Source organism: Paroedura picta, chromosome 3 (assembly GCF_049243985.1).
Source record: "Paroedura picta isolate Pp20150507F chromosome 3, Ppicta_v3.0, whole genome shotgun sequence".
NCBI lineage: Eukaryota > Metazoa > Chordata > Lepidosauria > Squamata > Gekkonidae > Paroedura > Paroedura picta.
In genome coordinates this window covers 62,803,948-62,809,947 of record NC_135371.1, presented here as the reverse complement: position 1 = coordinate 62,809,947, position 6,000 = coordinate 62,803,948, and the positions used below count along the sequence as shown (strand labels likewise).

Below are 6,000 nucleotides of genomic sequence, written 5' to 3'. Positions count from 1 at the left end.
TCACCTGTTTCAATCAGGCAATTTTACAAAGACTCAACTGGACAGCACTTTTGGCAAAAGATGGGCAACAGAATTAACATGGAGAAAGAAAACTCCATCAGTGCTCACTGAAGATGCAGCAATTAAGGCTGCCTGAAAAAACTTAAACCTAGGAATGGGTCATGCCAGAGTCTTTCTATTACACATAAACACCCTGTGGTCAGGTGTTACAGAGAGCTGCAGCTAATCGAGAGGTACCAGAAGTATATAGCTCACAAATTATGCAAAAATAAGAGGAAGTACTAAATTATGATTCTACTTAACATATAGAATATGGGTACTTTCTAAATCAATAAGCCATGGACTAGACAAGTTCAATATTTTGAGGTGGTCTTGATTTCATTGGGACAGTTAAACATCTATTCTCACATTGAACTCTGTGGAACTCATGACTGGTTCACTTGGCTGGATGAAATGTTGCATTTATCTTTCCCATTGTCTTCGATGCCTTGGTGTTTATGCTCTTTCTTATTCCTGAAACTACAGAACAGCCTTTTTCAACCTTTTGACTGTAGGGGAGCCCCTGAAATAAATTTTCAGGCTTCAAGGATCCCTGGAAGTGATGTCAGCTGACCATATCTCCCTGCCACACCCCCTAGATGTTATACAACCAGCCATAGCCTTCGCCCTCCTTTTTGCTTCCTCACCCTGCTTTACTACTACTACAGTGGCTCTGCCACATGTAGGCTGGAAAGAAGAGCAGGAGCTAAAAAGACATCCTGGACCCTACATACCAGCCTTTTTCAACTGTTTTACCATTGAGAAACTCCTGAAACATTCTTCGGGCTTCAAGTAACCCCAGAAGTGTCACAATCATGCAGAAGCATAGCTGTGTTAATGTCAACCCAGGGCCCATCCCCATCCAGTTTGGTGTAGTGGCCAGTTTGGTGTAGTGGTTAGGAGTGCGGACTTCTAATCTGGCATGCCGGGTTCGATTCTGCGCTCCCCCACATGCAGCCAGCTGGGTGACCTTGGGCTCGCCACGGCACTGATAAAACTGTTCTGACCGGGCAGTGATATCAGGGCTCTCTCAGCCTCACCCACCCCACAGGGTGTCTGTTGTGGGGAGAGGAAAGGGAAGGCAACTGTAAGCCGCTTTGAGCCTCCTTCGGGTAGGGAAAAGCGGCATATAAGAACCAACTCTTCTTCTTCTTCTTCTTCATCCCCTCCAGATACATCACTGACCATTTCAGGAGGGTGGGGGGACAGGTCAACATGATCATATACGGTCACATCACCTGATAAATGTTTAACAAATTTTAAAAATATATTAAAATAATTACTGCTCACCCATTCAGGAAACCCTTCCAGGGCCATCAAGAAACTCCAGGGTTTCATGAGAAAGTCTGCCCAATACCATGCCATAGCTGATTCTCCTTTTTGAGTTTTATACCCACAGCCTACTCAATGAGCCCTCTAATGATAGAATCAGAGTAACTCATATCATAGGTGGCATATTCTGGAAGAATCTGCTTTGAGTCAGAAACATAAGCAGAAAATGTTTCAATCTATAAAAGGTTACCCCTAAAGATTTTTTTTTAATTACAGGAATATTTTAAAGTGTCTATGGAATTCTTATAATGACCACCTTGACTTTAATGGTTTTGTGCAAAATCCCACAGAACTTTGTGCATGTATGTTCTGGCTATTACATTATTTTTGTCTTGTTTGTCACAAAATCACAAACCAGTGTGGTGTAGTGGTTAAAGAGCAGTGAACTCTAATATGGAGAACCGGGTTTGATTTCCCACTCCTGTACATGTAGCCATATAAGTGACCTTAAGGTAGTCAAAGTTCTCTCATAGCTGTTTTCACAGAGCAGTTCTCTTAGAGCTCTCTTAGCCCCACCTATCTCACAAGTTGTCTGTTGTGGGGAGAAGAAGGGAAAGATGTTTGTAAGCCACTTTGGGACTTCTTTGGGGGAGTAAAAAACAGGGTATTAAAAAAACAGCTCTTCTTCTAAATTTGTACATTGCCTTGCGTGTCAGGCAGAGAGTATATGAATATTATAAGGAAATTAAAAACAGCAAGCAGTGGGGTAAGCGGCATCTGACTGCAAATTTGTTGATCACCTTTCCAACACACATAGGTCTCTGGACAAGTCAACATGTCAAGAAAAGCCAGATGAGACAGAAAGCTGGGAAATGTGCCTCTGCAGCGAAATATCTTGCCAGGTATCCTGTTCCTGTAAGTCATATAAAAGAAGAAGAGTTGGTTCTTATATGCCGCTTTTCCCTACTCGAAGGAGGCTCAAAGCGGCTTACAGTCGCCTTCCCATTCCTCTCCCCACAACAGACACCCTGTGGGGTGGGTGAGGCTGAGAGAGCGCTGATATCACTGCCCGGTCAGGACAGTTTTATCAGTGCCGTGGCGAGCCCAAGGTCACCCAGCTGGCTGCATGTGGGGGAGCGCAGAATCGTACCTGGCATGCCAGATTAGAAGTCCGCACTCCCAACCACTACACCAAACTATCACCATATATAGGGTGATAGAACAAATACCACCATCCAGTGGACACAACTCCCAGACCATTTCTACATTAGGAGACATTGTTTTAACCTCCCTTTGGATTTTGTTTGGATATTGCGAGTCGATTGTAGCCTTTCCGTATTTCGGCTTTCATCCCCTCATTTCCCAGGCTGAAATTCGTAATATTTCTCCTCATTAAGTCCAATGGAGGCAACTTCCCATCATGGTTTGCTCCCTTCCACTGTTCAAAAATGTGTTTTTTGCAAAATGCTGCCTTCTTGCACCTTTGTTTTCATTGCAAAACTGAATCCCACCATTCTGTGCTCTTGATTGCCTCTCCCCTTACCACCACCCCCCCAAAGGGTCCTGAATGTAATTTTTTTTTTTTTTACTCCTGGGTTATAATGTTGTTGTACAAGACTGCTTTTTTAAATTTAGAAACAGCATTGTGGCACGATTAAAATAAAAAGGCAGATTTTTCAAAACAGGGAAGAAGGGGGAGGAAAGGAAGGGAGACAGAAGATGGCAATGAGGAAAAGGGAGTGCCCAAACAACTCAAAATGGTGAGTGCAGGGGGAGGAAACCCAATAGCATGCATATCCGCATTGGGCATCCCCGAATTAGACTCTGCCTTAACTGATGCTGTAGCCAGGAATTCACAAAACACGCAGTAAGTCAGATGGCATTTCAGGACTGCACCTGGACAGGCGAATTTTAAAGCATAAACAGGCAGAAAAGCTGGTCCTTCAAAAATGCAAATCTGAACAATATTGCTAATGCGGAAACAGTCTCACTGAAATCGGTGGGCTGAAGTGTATGTATCTGCGCCAGGATGTGATTGTTATGTATAATTGTTATGTATAATAGAACTCATGAGAGAGCTGCTGGGGAGTGCTGCTGCTGCTGCTGACCAGGTGAGGCTATTGTGGTGCTGAGGTGATTGCTGGGAGGATTAAAAAGGGCTGCTCCTTGCCAGAGGCACAGCTCAGACAACTGAGAGCACGTGGAGAGAGCTGTTGGGGAGTGCTGCTGCTGCTGACCAGGTGACGCTATTGTAGTGCTGAGTGAGGTGATTGCTGGGTGATTGCTGGGAGGATTAAAAAGGGCTGCTCCTCGCCAGAGGCGCGAGCCGAAGGGCGAGAGACAAAGGGCTCTTAGTCTGGGGTTCTTGGCCTAACAATTAGAATCAGTAGATTATATTTCCCTAGTAGTTGCACTGCCTAGAAGTTACAATGGACCTCCAGGAAACTCATCGCATCATCTGCAGTGAGTGTGACATGATTGCCTTCCTCCCTGAAGACAAGATGGACTACATCTGCCCCAAGTGTAAGCTGGTAAGACTTTTGGAGGAAAGGATTAGGGGCTTAGAAAGGAGGATTATTACTCTGACCCAAATTAAGAAAGGGAAGGAGTTCATAGACCAGAACTGTGCAACTCGGAATAAAGAGGATACAACCAGTCCTGAAGACGATAAGGGGATTGACATTACGGAGCCTCTGTAGACAGGAAAAAGACTCAACAGCGTAGAGGGAGACAGTTCTTGGGGCCTTTGGAGCTCCAGATTTCAGGCCCTTGCAGAGGAGGTCCAAGTGTCAACGAGGGAAGAGGTCCCAAAACAAAGTCTAAAACAAAGTGAAGAGGCCACGAGGATAGAAGGAAATGGTGTTGAGAAGGAAAAAAAAGGAGAGTACTGGTAATTGGAGACTCCTTGCTAAGAGGAATGGATCGCCATGTGCCTGGGCCCGACCCCCTAACCCAAGAGGTGTGTTGCTTGCCAGGGGCAAAAATTAAAGACGTTTCAGAACGGCTGCCCAAACTCCTCAAATCTACGGATTGCTGCCCATTTGCGATGGTCCATGTGGGAACAAATGACGTGTCTGTGAATACCATCGCTCCTATTAAAACAGACTATCAAAATCTAGGGATTTGGTTTCTGGGACCATGGGATAAGCTCTAACGGAGGATGCAGAAATGCTCAGCGCCTAATTTACATCTGGTTTTTTTTCCCCACAGGTCAAAGGGTTTAGGCACATCTAGAGATGGCAGTAGCCAAGAGATAGTGTCTGGATGGCAGGTTGACATGGAGAGAGAGGTTTTCGAGAGGCATTTAGCTGCACTGGATGAGTTCAAATCCCCTGGGCCGGATGAAATGCACCCAAGAGTGCTCAAAGAACTTTCCAGAGAACTTGCAGAACTCTTGTCCATCATCTTTGGGACCTCTTTAAGGACTGGAGATGTCCGGAGGACTGTAAACGTTATTCCGTCTGCTTAGCCCTGTGGTATATGGCAGTAGTCACCAACCTTTTTATCACCGGGGACCGGTCAACACTTGACAATTTTACTGAGGCCCGGGGGGGGGGATGTCTTTTGCTGAGGGACGTTGCCATCGCTGCCTGAGCCCCTGCTCTGCTTGCTTTCCCGCCGGCGCCTCTGACTTCCTGCTGCACGCTGGGGGGCACTGCTAGGGGTTGGGGACAGCTGGTATACGAGGTTCTTCAGGTTCCATCCTGTGCCCCATGCTGTCTACATGCTGTCTACATGAAACTTGCTTGCCAGGGGCAAAAATTAAAGACGTTTCAGAATGGCTGCCCAAACTCCTGAAATCTACGGATTGCTACCCATTTGTGATGGTCCATGTGGGAACGAATGACATGTCCCTGAATGCCATCGCTCCTATTAAAAAAGACTATCAAGATCTGGGGAGGAAGCTCAAGCTGGGAGCTGGAGTAGTATGGGAGCACAAGTAGTATTTTCTTCAGTCTTGCCTGTCAAGGGAAGAGGAATGCGTCGGGAGAGGAAGATAATGGAGGTGAATCAGTGGCTGCGTAGTTGGTGCCGGCAGGAGAGATTTGGTTTCTGGGACCATGGGATAGGCTTTCTTGAGGAAGGCCTACTAGCACCTGATGGACTGCACTTATCGAAGCTGGGGAAGAATGTGTTTGGCAGGAACTTGGGGAGATTCATCAGGAGAGCTTTAAACTGAAGCCACAAGGGGAAGGAGACGATCAACGTAGGGAGTGTAAGGAAGGAGAACGATCGGGGGCAGCCCAACCGGCAAGGCCAGCTCATAGGGAACCAAAAGTAAAAGGATTCAGATCTCTTTATACTAACGCCCGAAGCATGGTGGGGACCCTAGGGGGAAGTGACCATGTCCTCATAGAATTCCTTTTGAGAGGAGGAGCCAAGGAAGCTTGTAGCCAGACGCGGATGTTGGATTTTTGTAGGGCAAACTTTAATAAACTCAGAGACATGATGAGTGTCATACCATGGACGAGAATGCTGGAAGGGAAGGGAGCATGTGAAGGGTGGGCGCTACTCAAACAAGAGCTATTGCATGCTCAATCAATGACTATCCCAGAAAGACGAAAACACTGCAGCTCTAAGAAGCCTATTTGGATGAACAGAGAACATCAAGAGGAACTAAGAAAGAAAAGGGAAATGGAGGGAAGGACAGAGCTCTAAAGAAGAGTACCTACAGGTTACTAGGCACTG

General features: G+C 46.1%; 1 long non-coding RNA gene across 1 annotated transcript in view; it reads left to right on the top strand.

Annotated features, from left to right (window-relative positions):
• Positions 1-2,164: 2,164 nt before the first annotated feature.
• Positions 2,165-6,000, top strand: part of LOC143831133 (uncharacterized) — a 76,372-nt gene continuing 72,536 nt past the window's right edge. Inside the window, exon 1 of the long non-coding RNA XR_013228742.1 lies at positions 2,165-2,213. This is a non-coding gene — a long non-coding RNA (uncharacterized LOC143831133). The remainder of the gene's footprint in view (positions 2,214-6,000) is intronic.